Genomic DNA, 15686 nt, shown 5'->3' with positions numbered 1-15686 from the left:
GGTGGGTTTCCTGGAGCAGGGCCACTGCTGCGTCCTCGTCCTGGAGCTTCTGTAAAATAGACTTGCGCTTGGGGGGAGAGTTCAGCCCCCTGACATTGAGGGAGACAATTCTTAGAATGCTATGATCCCGAGTAGGGGGGGTATCCGGAGGGTTCATGTGGGAGGTATAGGTTGGGTTGAGGCCAGCCACTGCTCTTGGGTTTTTAGTCCCTACCTCCAACGGGGAGGTGGAGTGTTAATTAATGGGGGGTCGGCGTTATAAGGCCGGTACCACCCCAGGACAACTGGGCCCAATAACAGAGATCAGCCAACGTGGCTGGAACTTGTGGCCAGACTATGGCTGACATTCCAAGAATCTGTAGGTGTAGCCTACCTTGGAAGTGGGCAGGAGCCATGGGGGAGGCCCGCTGCGGCGGAAGCATAATGGTCTTTTGCAAAGGTACAGTAGACAGCGCCACCCCAGGGCCAAGCAGAATAGGGGCCGGAGATGAATGGGTTCGCGCTGTGTCGGACTCTGAGTGCGCACCTCCCGGGCCTCTATTTATGTGCCCTCCTGCAATGCACAGTCATTTCCTCCTTCTGTCCATCGGGACTCTTGTCCATGCGTTTCATTTTTCTTTTGGCGGGAGCGCCGGAGACCCCTCGGCGATGCCCCCGGATGCCCCCGGAGAGGTCATCTCGGGTGAGAGTGGGTGCATTATTTGCTCTGCGTCTTCCAGATGGGCAATTCTTTGTAGGGTGCCTTTGTAAGTAAATTGTAATGCTGTTGGGAAGAGCCACCTGTAGCGGACCTGTTGGCCCTGAAGGAAGAGAGCCAGTGGACGGAGAGATCTTCTTTTTTGTAGGGCGAGGAGGGAAAGGTCCTGGTAAATTTGGAGTGGGGATCCCTGGAAAGTTATTTCGTCTCGGGTGCGGGAGATCGACGCAATGGCCTCTTTGGTGGTGAAAAAGTACACTCTGGTGATGACGTCGGGGGGAGAGTCTGACTCCACTCCACGGTGCGGGCGTAGCCTGTGAGTGCAGTCCAGTAGCAGTTGGGCCTTATCTAGGTCTGGAAGAAGGCATTGGAAGAAATCCCTGAGATATTCAGTTAGCTTTTGGTCCGGAACCGAGGCGGGAACATCTCAGATTCGTAGATTATTACGCCGAGCTCGGTTTTCGAGGTCCTCCTGTTTGAATTCCAGGATTTCACATCTGTTTTGTAATGCTGTGATGGACTGTTGGATCCCATCTATTGCCGTGATGTGGTCCTGGGCCTGGTCTTCAACCTCCCCCAGTCTTTGTTCTGCCTCTGTTACTCTCTGGTCTGTGTGTTCTAATTTTGTTGCGAGCTCAGTCATACAAGACCGAAATTCAGCTTTAATGTTGGCCATGAAGGCTAACAAGTTGCTTCTGGTTGCGAGGTGTTCCTTGCCCTCCTGGTCCGCCTGTGGGGTAGAGCTGGGTGGATCTTGTTTCTTCCCTTTATCCCCCGCCAGAAGCATTGTGGCAATATCTGTATTCTTCGTGAGTTTTGGTTGTTTCGTCATGGTGTTCCCTTCACTGTACAGGAAATGGAGTATCGGAAGTCGTTGAATGGGCCGGGGCGCCCCAGGAAGAAGCCGGGAGTCTCTATGGGCCAGGAGTTCACAGGCTGTAGTGGGATTTATGCGGGCGAGGAGCTCAGAGGCCTTAAGAGCGTGGGTCTCAGAGGCGAAAGGTTGCAGGGGGGTAGTGGGGGTTAATCCCTACCCCCGGTGTTGCAGGTCATCGAGGAGAGTCCCCAAGGGGGCGGCTGGGACCACCGAGTGGGCCGGGGTGCCCCAGGAGTGGAGTCCAGGTGTTAGGTGCCCCAGGGGGCCTAGTGGGTCAGCAAAGCCCGAGGATGGCTAGCGTTATAACACCCAATGCCTGGGGCCGAGTACACTTACCGGGGTGCCTGTGTGGTACTTGCAGGGTCCCAGTTCGTCTACCTTGACCCCCCTGGTGGTTGTTCTCCTTTCTTCAAAGGCCGTGAGACAACAGAGGGGTCACGTCGCTGCAGGCAATCAGTTGGCTGTTGAGGGCGCCCCAGGAGACGATGACGATGGGGGGGAACAGCTGCCCCCAAATGCAGGGGGCCTTAGGTGTCAGGCAGGAGTCGTGTTGGGGCCGAGTGCCTCTGATAGCTGCAAGCGGAGCGGCCCCCACGTGGCGCACAGCCCGGCGGCAGAGAACACCAGCCCCGGGCTCCAGCCCGCAGGCCGCCGCCGCCGCCCACGGCCAAGGCTGGCTCCCGGAAGGAGGCCACCACAGCTGCTTCTGACTGCAGGTCGGTCCCAGCTTCGGGCGGGGGGGGAGGGAGTCCCGTTGGAGGCTGGATGGGGGCCGGATGCCCTCTGATGCTGTTAATGAGGCGCAGCATGGTTGGGCGCAGGCTTTGGCCCGGGAGTCGCTGCTATCGTCCCCGACCGGGGCAGACCTCCAAGGGTGGCCGTCGGGTCCGGCCTGCCGAGCACCACAGCCGGGGGCCGCCGAGTCCCCAGAGCAAGGTTCAGCAGAGGACAGCAGACGGGGAGCAGGGCAGCGCGTCTCCAGAGTCCCCCGCAGAGCCGGTGTGATGGCCAGTGTTTCGCTCACCGAGAGGCGGGCGGGGGCGGCGCCCCTTCGATCTCTGCATATGTTGTCTGCAGGCGGCAGGTCCCCTCGAGTCGCGCGGGCTGCAAAGCCCCGTGAAGCGGTCAGGCCAAGGGATGGTGGGTTTCACTTATGCCTTTGTTTTTCGGCGCTACTGCTGCTCCACCCCCTCTCATCGGGCTGCTCATGCGCCATCTTGGAGCCTCGGGGCCAGCGGGTCGATCCCCCGCGCAGCAGATTTCAGGGCTCAGGAGGTGCGAGGGCCGTATATTTTTTGCCGCCTAGGTGCCTGAGGCATTCCAACAACTGCAGCCCCGCATTCCGAATCCCGCATCACGCGGGTGCCGCCCAATTTTGGCGCTGCAGCGGGCTCCCCACGGAGGCCGTTAGAAGAGCGGCCACATCGATGGCGCTCTTGGCCACGCTCCCCCTATGAAAACCATTTTAATGTGTATGACATGAATGACCCTAATCCTTCTGCTTTCAAATTGCCATATGATGATGATCTCTATGCATCCACACAAACTACCTCAGAAAGTGACTATGTAAATGATGAATGCCAGACGCACTCCCTGGCTCATGATAAATTGGATGGGCAGCAGAGTGATGGGTGGGGGGCGGAGCTAATAACTGGAATACTCCCAATTGAGTACCAGGAATTGGTAGAAATCCAGAATGGTCCAGGGGAGAGTAGGAGGGGAAAAAGGGGGGCAGCACAGAAGAGGCATGACGAGTATCACGGTTTAGGTTTAGACACAATAGAAGATCCACGGCACTCAGATCAGTTCAACAAATGGTACGCAGACATGAGCACAATGGCAAAGCAGACTACCAATGAAAGCTGATATGTGTGCTCTTTGATCTCTGATGCCTCGGGAACACCTAAAGTGTTGTTACCACAAGAGGAGCCTATTGCAGAATCCCAATGTCTGGTTGATCTTGCACTGTGCAGAATAAAAAGCACCTACCAAACGCACACCATTTCACTGCAAATGCTGCAAAACGAAAAGACTTGTTACCAGAAGCCACAGGGTGTAATTTGCCTAAAAGAACAATTTTCTGTAATACAAGGGACAATGTTTTTTGACAACAAGTGGCAGGAAGAACAAGTAATGTGCAAGGCAGAGGCTCTATGAGGACTGTCAGATGAGAAGCTACAATGGATAAAGAACACATGCACCCCGATCTGGTCTCAGCACATCGCCAAACTAAAGTAGGTTAGAGCTCTCGAGAGGCCGATCAAGGTGCAACGAGAAATACCATATGAACTGTGCTTTCATGGAGAAGGGAAGGTGCCCTCGGCACAAGCAAGAACTGTAGCAAAACTGTCAACATTCCAGACATGAAAAAAGGAACATCAGCTTTAATGGACACTTAATGGGTATGCAGCAAACAGGCATATTTGCACCTTCCAGAGTCATGAAGGGGCACCTGCGCTCTGGAAAAACTGCACTCAGCCCTGATGGTGATACCAAAAAGCCACATTCAAGGGGAGAGGGTTCCAGCAAAGATGTTGCAGGCCCCCCGTCAACAACTAAAGAACCCCCTGCGTATAACGTTCTATCCAAAGAACAGCTGCAAAGCACAGTATCCCGGAAGCGGAGGTCATCAAACTATATCTCAGCTGCATCCTCTGAACGTTTGGCGGAAATCCCTGATAATTTCAAGCTCTTCACGTCAGCAGAAACTTTCTTCACGTCCCTCGTCCCAAGCATTCAAGCTCGAGCATGCGAAATGGCTTCAGATAACCCGCTGGGAACTCATCCAGCTGGCCAACGACACAAAAGAAGGATTCAATGTCATCAAGGTGGAACTAAGAGCTCTGCGGCTGATGACCATGCAGAATCGCTACGTCCTAGACTTGCTAACTGCAATAGACGGTGGTGTTTGCCAAAACATCGGGAGCGCATGTTGCACTTTCGTACCCTCTGCCGACGCGGACAATGGGCCACTTTCACATGTGATAGCAGCGGTGCATAACCTCGGCGAAAGGATGAAGAAAGAAGGAGGAGTGCAAGCCAGCACGTGGTTCGACAATCTGTTCAAGTGGGTCCCGTCATCGCTTGGAATGACCGTGAAGTTACTGATACCCATCATCGTCTTTTTTCTTCTGATATTTTGCATGTCCCAACTGGATCTCAGGTGCTGTGCAAAAGTATACCTAACAGTGCAATGATAATGGTGACAATGGGTAGCTCAGCAGGAGTAGTACAGATGACACAGAAAGCACAGGTCTAGACCGGAGAAGACTCAGAACCAAAATATAGTATGACAGCAATATACAACACTGGGTACATTGTAGATTCATTTTGGCATACCACAATTAAGGAGCCTCAGGAACTGGAATGGTATGATGAGGTATGGGTAGATCTCGAGGGGGCGGGGGTTGTATTTACATGACCTGTACCCCACGTGAATAGGCACGGGTAGGGGAGATCCTGAGGGCGGTGTGTCGGGCCTGGATGCCAAGAAAGGGAACTCCGGCTTGGGATGAGGCAGTAGCTAAGGAAGCCAAACGGAATTGCTCGGGAGAATTACAGTATTCGTTACTTAAGTAACGAAAGGGCGGAATGTGAGGGAGGAGGGGTCTCCCAGGCCCCCCTTCATTCCTATTTAATGCACATGATAAGCTCATTCAGCGGTTGACAACACGCCTCTGGCCAAGGTGTGCGGTACCCATTGAATGACAAATACCTGTGCATGGCATACGAGCCCCAAGACTCCATTTTGTTTAGTTACTGACTCCATTTTCTATTAGGCCACATGAAAATGCTGAAAGCCAGCCTGCATCTCTCCCCTTCAGTGCCCGCGCACAGTCAGCAAGCCAACCCCCACTTCCTCCCCTCTGCCTTCTCTGCGGCTGTCCTGTTCTCACGGAAGCCTGGGCGCGAGAAGTATCAAACTAAACACTGCATCTCTCACCTTCCTTTTTACATCAATGCCCTGTGAATGACCGGGCCGGAGCCTGGTCCTGGAAAAAAACATTTGTCTCCACAAATCTGCCTCTGCACCAACAGACCCCATTTAAAGAAATATAAACCACAAGCCCCCTCATCCCACAGCCGTTTGATGTAACAGTTGCATACCCCTCGTCTGTGTACCACTCTAGTTCACCCCCTAGCACTAATCCCATGTGTGGCTATATAATCTCTTCAATAAACCATCCTCTCAATAGATCCAAGGGGATAGTTGATGAATGTGTAATTGACATATTGTGTTAGATATGGCACCTAAACTCATGTACACTTACTTTTATTGCGAGGTAAAAAGTGTGCTGATATGTATTACATGTTGAGATTTATAAACAATGTTCAATGTACGCGTGGCCAAAAGGGCAAATGTCAGATAGTCTATATCACTGCAACATGGACATCGCCTGACCCTGCACCCCTCCCAGATGAGCCCAGCCGAGCCCCGTTATCCACGGAGTTACAACTTGGGGCCAACCAATCAAGGAACAACATCCATATGTGCTACATATTGCCCAGTCACTGTTGCCCAATGAATACTACTGAATGTAATTTTTGTAATATAACATGTATTTACTGTTTGTTGGGCAGAGTGCTCTCGGAGTAAGCAGAGTCCTCTGCATACCCCATTTTACTTTATATAAAGGCTTGTCTTTTACCTCATCCGCACTTGGTTCTGGTCTCATTCCCTACTGGGGTGTGTCCATTAGTGTCTCTTATTTGGATATTTCACTACAATTGTGGGGAATGCCAGCTTTCACTATCTAACCAATCACTTTGATAGTAAGGTTAGACAGTTCATAATGATGGTAAAATTGGATCTGCTCCCTACCTTTTCTCGACTTGGAGCCTGGAAAGGGATACCTTACGCACAGCGCTTATGCAGGATATGCAACATTGAAATTGAGACTCCAAGACATGTTTTAACAGGATTTGAGAAATTACACGAAATATAAAAGATTCCTTAATTTAAGATATAAATTGGAAAATATTTCATCTGATCAATCCTGGGGCCTCTTATTCTCAGGAACTTCACAATATTGAATTTTGCCTTATACCACATATGGTTCAAAATACTGGATTTATTAGCATTAACTGTGTAAAAGACTGAATTTGTCAATATGGCGATTATTCTTACATAAATGGTAATCATTTTATGTGTTTATTTTAACTTTTGTATATTGTATATTAATATTCATGTACCTGGATTTTTAATATTTATTACTAGCTGGGGTACCCGGCATTGCCCGTGTCCTGATCGAGTGGTGTCTCATGTGCACTGGAGGATCTTGCTCTTGTCCTCATGTCAGCAAGTCTTGCTTCAATTTGCTCTGGTATCTCATTTGCCCTGGAGAAAGTTGCTCTGGTTGGTAAGTCGTGCTGCTGTTTATTGTTGTGTTTCAGAAGCTCTTGATATTGATTTTCGCTTTACATCAGATGGAGCTTTTCCAAGTGATGTTCGTTTTTTGTGCGCCATATTTCAGTCACTTAATGGCTTCAGCACATTTGAGCAAATGTCCAAGAAAGATTGTTTGATTGTGCTCTCTTCTCATGAATGAACTTACGTAAACTGTAACCTTGCCATTTCCTATATTCAGAGTGGCGTGATCAAAAGAATAAAAACATTTTTTTGAATTCCCTTTAAAAATGCTTTAATAAACACTTTCGAACTGTATACATTAGTAACACATTTCAAAGGAATAACCAACACTTCGAACATTTTGCTTCAGAAACTTTTCCAAATGTTGCCTCTTTCTAGTACCTACTGTAGTGAACAGGGGTGAGCATCAGTATATGAGGGTGTCTACGGAGTGAGTTTTTTACATCCAAACAGAGTCTACAATCTTGACCCAGACAAATGAGGTATCCATTGAAAATCTGGTAGCAGTGGGTTCAACAGTGTGAATTTGTTTAGCCGGACAAACATACACAAACATCCAAATTTCTTTTTGCATATAAGATTTTTGCATCGGAACATAGACTACGACCTTGCCCCAGACAAAAAAGGAATCCATGCAAAATTTGATAAACGTGGGTTCAACGGTGTGGATTTGTATAGCCGGACAAACATACACACACACATACATAAATTCAACTTTATATATAAAATGTTTGCTTTGTGTTATAAGGTTTATCTAACCATAATAACACTAATAACGAGAAAAAGGGACATCTTTGATGCCTCGGATGGAAGGATGTTCCCCTTTTCATTTTCTGCAGTGATAACTGTGCTCCTGCTATAGGCAGGATGGTGACTATGTTGCATGGTCTTCCGTTAAGTGGCACTGAAAGGTCTCAAACTCACAGAGAGAGGAGTGTCTGTTTTGAGGATCACTGTTCTTTCCCCTCGAGTACTTGGACATCCAGGTGGCTGGTGATTTTAAGGATGAGGCTTTTTCCTGAACTGCTGATGCGTGTGTTTTATGTATAGTGTCCATTAGGGTGTGAACGCGCACACACACAGTGATTAAGTTGATTGGAATGCATTGGCTGTGTCATGTTTTCAGTCACATGATGATGCAAAAATGTGGACACATTCTGCTCGAGTAATGTGCAGACGTGTGTTCTTGTTGAAGCACATATTTTAAGGCAGTATTTGGCAGGACTGCAAAACAATGTGCTGCATCGATATATATTGTCCTAGAGTTGAGCTATGTGGCGCAGGACACAGACATGTGTTGAATCAAGTGGATAAAGGTATCCAACAACTTGACACATGGCAGCATGTGTGCATGGTCTGGCGTGGAGTTGGTGAGACACGACCTTGTACATCATGATCGACCACCACAGACTTAAAATCACGTCAGCTATGATTAGTGGCTCACTGTACTTTCCACTAAGCCAAGAGAACAACACACCACCTGTGTTAATTTTATCGAGAGGAGATTTCGGAGCAGTGCTATTATTCCTGCAAAGCGGGGCGGATTACCAAATATGCAAAGTAGGCACAGGCCTAAGGGCCCTACTCCTTTAAGGGGCCACGTGACAATGGAGCAAAATAATATTGATTTGATCTTGAAAGAATTAGGAGATAATTTGCGAGGGCCCCACAATTTCAACTACCTAGGGGCCTCCACAGGGTTTAATCCGGCACTGCTGGAAATGAGCTGCGTGCCTCATTAGTGCGCAGGGACACACTGTGGGACAACAATGTATTCATACACAGTGCTGCAAAGTAGTTCTCACTGCTCAAAAGCCTTTGCTGCATTGGGGGGGGTTTCTTGGTTACTATAGTTTACACCAGTGAGCACGCGTGTGTAGTGGTGTGCGTACAAGTGTAAAAGTGCTATGCCCTTGCTGTGGCCTCGGTTCTCGAGAGGAGCTTTTGTTGGGTAGGCAAGGGGGCACTCTCACCTTTCTGCTGTGCTTTTATGTGTTGAAAGAGTATGTTTCAGAATTTTTTTCTGTGTATTTTTTCTGAAATATTTTTGTGTGTAATTTAGGATGAGCAGGTGTCAACGGGTGTCCTTACATCAGGGATCTGCAAACTTTCACTAATCAGAGAGCCCCAGGTTGCAGATTCCTACCTTACGATTTTTGGTGAACAGGGTATATGCTTGTTGATGAATCTGAGTGTTACTACATGGGCAAGGAGTCTTCACAGACTGACCATCCCTATCACAATTTGACAGTGACGTTCCACTTTGAACATGACCGTCGGTTGCAAACTCACAAAACGCACTCAGATGCAGGATGAGACTTGCTTGCGAATACCCTGCCGCCAATCCCATTCGTCCAACCTGGATTCTAGGGTGGAGATCCTATGTTGGAACACAAGAGGGTATAATTAATTTATGCAAGGGGATCAGCCACAGCGACTGATAAAACACGATATCCTAATCCTACAGGAAACGGATTATCTGAGAGTCCAGTGATGGATGGCTGCCTTATTAATTGCAAAAAGGCTACAATAGGTGCACGGGGCCACCCAAGGGGAGGCCTCCTTACAGCAGTTACCATAAGGCAGGGGCGTTGCATAAGCAATTGGCAGTGCAAATCGGAGGCTCTTTTGGCCACGGAACTTACGGATAAATCAGCACAGGCCACATCACATATGATGATAGTGAATGTTGACTTCAACTCAATATGTTACCCAATTGAGGAGGTGACCAATGAATTGGAAAACTTGTTAATAAAATGGTGGAACAAGTATCTGAACACCCCAATGGTGATAGGGGAGGACTTTAATTCTGAGTGTCGGGTGTCCGAGGACGATCCTAGGCTTGGGGAGGAATCTGGGTCGACCATGATAGAGCTACCCATGAGATCAGGGAAGAAGGGGGACCATGGTAGGACATGGTTCTCGTTCTTCTCTAGATGGGGGTTTGATCAATCTAATCTGTTATTCAATGGTATCTGGGTGAAAACACCAACCTTAGACGCCAAATCTACAATTTACTATATTTTTTTAGGTAATATAAATCGAGGAAATGTTTGTTGCTTTGAGATACTGAAGACGCCCTTAAGTGATCATTCCATGCTCTGACTTATACTGAAGGTGGGGAACCTCACAATACCCGACACCAGAAGCCCAACAAATGTGGCTATTACTGGAAACAATAACAGGGTGTGGAAACTTGTGAATGTCCCTAAAGCTAACTTTAAATTAAACAATTGTTGGGCCACATGTTCCGACCAGCATAAAAACAATTTGACACAAATGCTTTTCTCATATACTAGCTAAATTGGGTATGAATATTTCAGAGCCAAGTTCACTTGACATGCGACCCATAAGAATACCTTTGGCATTCAAATTAATTGAATTGATATTTTATTTCTATCACGCTCGTACACAAGTATTTCAGAGCGCGGCAAGGGATGGGAGCAGGGGAGAAAAATAAACAATCTTACTAGGCCCAGTGACATTGAGAGCACGCATGTGCATGGGAGAGAGAGAGGGGGTAAGTGCATGGAAGGGGGGAGAGTGTAAAGTACGGAGCAAAGGAGAAAGATAAGTAGTAATAAATAATAATAAATAAGACAGGCAACAAACAATGATAGTGCAGCCAGCAAGTGGCAAGTGCTAGGTTTAAGGCAGAAGGCCGGTCTGTATGGGAACAGATACAAACCCCAGTGCAAGGGTGGCCCAGAGGCAGTGCGGGAGGGTGAGCAGATACCTGGGCCCGTAGCACAGAGGGTAGGCCAGGTGCACAGTGCCAAAGAGAACAGATCAGCAGGGGAGAGGTGGGGGCGAAGGCAGAAGCAAAGAGGAAAGTATTCAGGTGTTTACGGAACCGGAGATGGTTCTCCTCAATTTTTAGAGTGGCAGGGAGGCTGTTCCAGAGGGAGGCCCCAGGCACAGACAGAAATCTACCTCCAGCTTGTTTCTTTGAAAAAACGTCTGACCCTGAGGGAGTTAGAGGCAGAGCAGAGAATGGCTCGAGAAGGGAGGTCTTTGCGTAGGGATAGCTGAAAGTATTTTGGGCCCAGCCATCAATGGGGGTATTTGCGTAAGGATAGCTGAAGGTATTTTGGACATAACCATCAATGATAAAAAGAAGGAGGTAAGGCAGACGCTAAAAGTTCTGAGGCTAACTACGGTAACTTAGCAGACTTTGCTAGAGGGCAAAGTACTATTAAATCGGCATATAGAATGTGGTTAAAAAACGAAAGGCTTAAATCTTATATCATGGAAAATCAACGTCTATTTAAAATAATTGTGGACAAAGATACATGCTCGATCTGGCGGATCTTGCATGGCATAGACAGTAAGCAGGCAAACCTGCAAGCTAGCTGTTTACCGGAGGAAGCTTGGGTGTGTATACATGGCCAAGAAATGTCATCATATCGGGGGGAAAATACGTTCAGTCGCTGTAATTAATTCTTACGGTCTGGCATCTGGAATTAGGAGTTCAATAAATTAGATATCAGTTTGGCCATCAAATATTTGAACAACTCCAGAGCAAGTGGTCCAGATGGGGTATTGAATCAGGTTTTCAGAAGAAGATCCTATTCTGTGGTCAGAGATTCTATTTAGATTGTTGGTGCAGATTGCCGCAGGAGCCAAATGTCCCAGCTCTTGGCAAACAGCGACCTTAGTGCCATTTTTAAGAACGGGGATGGATCAAACCCTGCCAACTACTGCCGAATTGCCCTGATAGACTCAGCAGTAAAAATGTTTGCCAAACTGGTCTTAAAAGATCTAACAAACTGGGTAGAGGAAAAAGGGAAACTGAGCCCCCTACAGACAGGCTTTAGGAAGGGTGTGGGGGCCCTGTTAAGTGCAATGGCACTATCTGCCTGCACCTCAGATATACGTGGTAAGTTTGGGAGAACCCTGTATGTAGCAGTAGTGGATCTAACTGCAGTCTTCGATAACATCAATACTTCCATCTTAGGGACCAAATGAAGAAAGTGGGGAATAGAGGAGGGTCTTATGAGAATGATTCAGCTACTTTATAGGAACAATTCCGTTAGAATAAGACTGACCATGCAGGGGGTTCTCTCCACCTCAATACCAGTCACCAAAGGCGTTCGACAGGGATATGTATTAGTGCCCACCCTTTTTAACCTTTATTTAGCAGATATGTGGAAGGAGAGTTTAACTTGGCTAAGCCCCTAAATGGCGAGACCTTAGGGTAAATATTATCGCTTACAAGGACGATATAATACTTATAGATTACATTGCAGCAGGCTTACAAAGACTCCTAAATGGTGTTTAAACCTTCCTAGGGAAAATTAATCTGGACATTAACCCTCACAAATCCTACATATTGACTTATTCTTATTAACTAAAAACACATTGAAATCATATATATGGAAATTGAATCAGACCGGATTTAAGCAAGTAATTACTATACATTATTTAAGTTTTCCCATCTCAACCAAGAGTAATTTTCTAATACAAAAGAGGAAAATGGAATCGCAAATTAGCCCATGTATTTCGCTGAAGAAAGTCATGAAAAATAAGCTCTGTGTTTTCCTATTACTTCTGTTAATTTGCTTTTATAAGCTAAAGATCACTGCAAAGGTACTGGATGGATGTGAGCTAATCCCTTTCGCCAATAGAAGATTTTTTGACAAAATGGAAGGGGAATTTAGAAGGCAGTTTTGGGCCTTCCTAAATCTATCCCCATTAGTGTAATTAGGCTGGAAATGGGGCTCACATCATGGTGGGCCCAATATATAAAAATATCGCTCACGCTGCTTACAAAAATTGGGGAGGGGGTGAGCATTTCCTGTGTTCTTATCTGGAGGATCGTCTAAAGGGCAGCTCGGACTCCAGATCCTTTCTCTCTAAATTTCAGAATAATTGTGAGGTTTACTTGGACTGGATCGCAGTGGCCAATACAGACAGTGCTTATGTAAAAAATCAGAAGATTAAACGATGAACCAAAAACACTCACTATGAAGACCTGAATAGACTGAAATTATATAAAAGCAACCAATTTCTATTTCTTCCTTCGGGTAGTCCCAGATACTTTATTCAAAGATTTCCGTAGAAAAAATGGAGGCATTTATATCTAAAATTTCGTATGAACGTATTTCCCACCCTTGAATTAATAGGGCCCAAAATTGCAATCCCAAAAGTACTGACGGGGTGCAGGGCGTGAGTGGGGCCAGAAATTGAGTCCCTGTCACACTTGGACCTGGATTGTCCATTCTTTATGAAACAGAGTATTCGACATGTGAGTGGGCTCATCCATTCGGTTTCTCAGGTTCTGAAACATTGTCTTTGGGTCAGGTTAATGACAACTACTAGCCAGGCAACAATTAAAGCGCTGGCAAAATTCATTGAGGAGATAACCGAGGATTTAAACACGAGAAAACAAGAAGGGGAGAGGGCCTGAAAGGAATTTGGGAATGAATGAGCTTTGCTCATTTTGGAGAGAGGGTGAAAAGGATGGATCAGTTGTGAGGGGAGATGCCGTAAAGTATTAGGTCATGACGAACTCCTAAAGAACTTGAGCAAGGATTAGCTCTCAGAAAGGCTTGTCTAGTGTCTCCTGTATGTTTATATACATATTTTGTTGTAGAATTTTTTTGTGGTATGATAGTTCTTTTTTCTTTAGTGTCGATATGGTGTAAAAGTTTAATTAAACTGCAAAACACCTTTTCATAAACAAAACTGAAAAAGGAATCTGAGTAATGTAAATTATTCAATTTTCATTGGCGTAAGTCATATTTAGTCAGAAATTGCCCTCGGTGAATCGACACTTTCAAAATGATATATTATGAGGGTATTTATTAAGTGCATACCTAGCTTTACAAGTCGTAGAGGGAAGTAACCAGTGAGGGAAGCAGAGAAACGAGGGAGCGGGGAGCTAACAATGGAGGAGGGAGAAGTGGTCAGCACAGGATCCCACGCAACCAGAGGAGGAACCTGGGGAGAGCAGCAGTTTGCCTAGTTTCACGTTAGATGGGGAGTAGAAGGTGTGTGGCCCTAGGTGATAGGGAGGCCCATTTGACCTCACTGTGCCTAATTTTCCTTAACTGTGAAAATTCAGCATGTGGTGTACACTATATAAGGGGTCCCTAAACCTTAACATGCCACATGCTATGAATCATTTTAGTTCTGGGTCACAGGCACACAAGTATCCCACAACCCCTTCAGCGGGTTCCCATTCTTTTGCAAACATTTATAAAGAATTCTATTCACCATCAAGCTGAAACCAACTCTTAGAAGCAATATAGTTTGCAGAAGTGATGTATTCATGTCCACGCTCACTCCTAGGCTCATTCTATTCATTCACTATTCCTATTATTTATGGCGAAACTCTACAGTCAATGGGCCTCATTACGAGTCCGGCGTTAACCGAGGCGGTAAAACCGCCTGGTTAACGCCGGACTCGTATTACCATTCCGCCTCCGTGATTCCCGGAATTACCGGGGCATCACAACCCCGGTTTTCCGGGAATCACGGAGGCGGAATGGTGTAAATCCCCATTCCCATTGAGTCCTATGGGACTCAATGGGAATCGGGATCATGGAAACACCGGCAGCATCTTGTAATGCTGCCGGTGTTTCCTCGTCCGCCTGCAGGCGGGCGGTGTTAAACCCGCCAGGTCAGACCTGGCGGGAACATCACCTCCCGCCTGCAGGGGTCGGGATCAGGCGGTCCGGAAACAACGGTGGCGGCGGGTTTACCGCCACCGTTATTTCCGGACCACCACGGTCGTAATGAGGCCCAATGAATCCATTCAGAAATTAAGCTTTTTATGCTTTTTATTTTAATGTAGCAACATAACTTGTGAATAGACAGCTTGTGAGCCATGTGCCTGTTCTAGCAAGTGAAATACAGTATGTATTACAAAGTTTAAAAGCAACTGTATTCATAATGTACCTATGCTTACAATAAGGTGTGTATATTTATGGAATTATTATTGGTCTCTCTTGGTGTGTACCCCACACCAATTTGTTTGTGCCCGCTTGTGTGCTTCCAAAATTGATTTATGGTGACAGGCCTGTGTGTGAGGAAATTTCATACTGCTTGCATCTGTTGTGGGTAGGTGATGGAATGGAAGCGTGCATTTCTGTGGTCAATGTTATACCGTTTGGAGTGTGTGAAACGCTCACTTCCGCTCCCAGTGATGTTCTTGTTATGTTCAAGGAATAAGGTATACACTGCTGCAGCCAGTGGTAGAAGTGTACCGAAAAATGTAGTGGAACTAGGGTCTCGGCAAGGGAGAGGGTAGGCGGACGCATAGTGCAATATGTAACACAGTGTTGCGGCTGGGGCATTGCAATAGTCTAAGAGATTAGTAACTAAGGCTCCTATTAAAAGTTTACACTTGCACAGGGACATGAATGAACAAATCCTCTATATAGAATGATGAATATGGTTGTAAAAAGTAGTGGAATGGTAAACAGAAAAAAATAAAAATAGTGGAGCACCGCTCCCGACCCTTCCCGCTCACTTCTATCACTGGCTGCAGCCATGCTTCATCTGTTTTGAATCTGAGCAAAGGGTATACTGATTTTGCAACCAGGGGCGGCGCCAGGCATGGAATTGGGAGGGCTAAAGCACCCCCCCACTTTGACGCAGCAGGCATCACTCTGCTGTTATGCCCAGCCCGGGCTCAGACTGTTAGAACCTGTCACATTTTTCACCTCGGAGAGCAGTGCATTTACTTAAGCAAATACAACGCTCTTCGATGGGAGAAAACAGGCAATGAAGTGAAG

The sequence above is a fragment of the Ambystoma mexicanum genome, chromosome 3p (genome assembly GCF_040938575.1).
Source record: "Ambystoma mexicanum isolate Mex_15411 chromosome 3p, UKY_AmexF1_1, whole genome shotgun sequence".
Lineage (NCBI taxonomy): Eukaryota > Metazoa > Chordata > Amphibia > Caudata > Ambystomatidae > Ambystoma > Ambystoma mexicanum.
The sequence above is the reverse complement of the archived record's forward strand: the minus strand, read 5'-3'. Positions refer to the sequence as shown.